The following is a 1,961-nucleotide window of genomic DNA, read 5'->3' as shown; positions in this document are numbered from 1 at the left end:
GAACTAGAACTGAACTAGAACTGAACTAGAACTGAACTAGAACTGAACTAGAACTGAACTAGAACTGAACTAGAACTGAACTAGAACTAGAACTAGAACTGAACTATACCTGAACTGAACTTCGCTGATCATAATTATTGTCTGCATTCTTACAATCTGGCAAACCCACTGATTAGAGGAGGCCACATTTAAAGTTGCCAGATGAACAGTTTTTATTTTTTTGATTTTCTCTAAAAAAAACTAAGATAATTTGTTAATATCAATTAAAGCAGGATGTGAGTTTTAATACCTCAAAAAAAAACCATTTCACCGGCACACGCTGAGACAATTAATTTAATTGTATTTTGCTTTCTTTTTTTTATTACTTAATGATAAAAACGCTAACAAAATAATAGTGTAATAAAATAATAAAAACAGCTAAATGTTAAATAATGATTCGTTTTCATTTAGTTTTATGTGGATTTCTATGGTCATGATAAAACAAATCATTACAGTTTATATTGTATCATTTTCATTCATTCATTTATTTATGGCAAACAATATTGAAATCATTTTTCTTCATTATTAGTTTAATATAATTACAAAAATTTATGAATTAAAAGGCAAATCCCGCGTTATTTTCCAAAATGAAAAAAAAATGAACAACAGGCACACTTTAAAACAAACAAAAAAAAAAAAAAAACACATTTTAAACTATAATTAATTGTTTTGCTTAGTTTTTGGATGACAAAATTGACCTTGAATTTTAATTTATGGCGCTTTACTTAAAAAAAGAAACTAGTACCTAGAAAAAAACTAGCAATTTTGCTATTTTATATTTGTAAAAAGTAAACTGAAACCTAACTAAAGTAATTAAAACAAATTTTAGTTATATACTTAGTTTTTGTTTATATGTATATATAAAACTACAAGATATTTCCGTTGTTGTATAAAAAAAATTTTCAATAAAAAACCACAGTCAAATCTGGAATAAACTAGTTGTAAGAAGAGATCTGATAAAACTTAAATACGTTGTAAAACAGTGATGTCTATTTTAAAAACATTCAATAGCATTTAAAGTAAAACTAAAATATAATTAATTCTTTTATTAAACATTAAGATTTTCAAACATTTCTTTCAAATTTTTTAAAATGTTTCTCTTAATAACAATAAAATAATATTTGTCTGCCATATAAAGTTGCCGGATGATCATTTACATATATAAACATCGATAACAGTCAAGAGGATTAAGCTGCCAGACAACTATAAGATGTTTAAACAGTGATGTCAACATTGACATATGTTCAATTTTAAATATTCTACTGTAATTCATAGCATGTGCTTCTTTAATTTTAATAGATTAACTTTAAATATGAGAAAAATGTTTACAACATAGCATAAAGTTTGAACGAATGTATTCTTTTAAATTTCCATTTAATTATTGTGTTACTAAACAATTTCTCACTTTTTCATTTATACCTTCTTTTAAAGTTCTGTTTCATATTTTAGCTCAACATCTTTACAGCGTAGACAGCAGCTTATCAGTAACGGTCAGTGTTAGAACACATTCATATAATTGAAAGTAAAACAAAAAAAATAAAATAAAAAAACAACTGAGAAAATATCTAAACAAATTGAAATTTCTAATGTCACAGTCATTGCCGTTGAAAATCACCATAATGATAGTGTAAAATTAGCCGTGCATTTTGCGTTTGGTTAAGGTGTTGGAAACACATGCAAAAAAATAGCATAAATATTAAAAGTGATCCAGAACTGAACTAGAACTAAAACGGAACTAAAAGCAAACGTGAACAGAACTTGGACAGAATTAAAAACAGAACAGAACTAGAACAAAACTAGAAAAGAACTAGAGTAGAACTAGAACAGAACTAGAATAGAACTAGAACAGAACTAGAACAGAACTAGAACAGAACTAGAATAGAACTAGAACAGAACTAGAACAGAACTAGAACAGAACTAGA

Source organism: Lucilia cuprina, chromosome 6 (assembly GCF_022045245.1).
Source record: "Lucilia cuprina isolate Lc7/37 chromosome 6, ASM2204524v1, whole genome shotgun sequence".
Lineage (NCBI taxonomy): Eukaryota > Metazoa > Arthropoda > Insecta > Diptera > Calliphoridae > Lucilia > Lucilia cuprina.
This window is presented reverse-complemented; position numbering follows the sequence as displayed.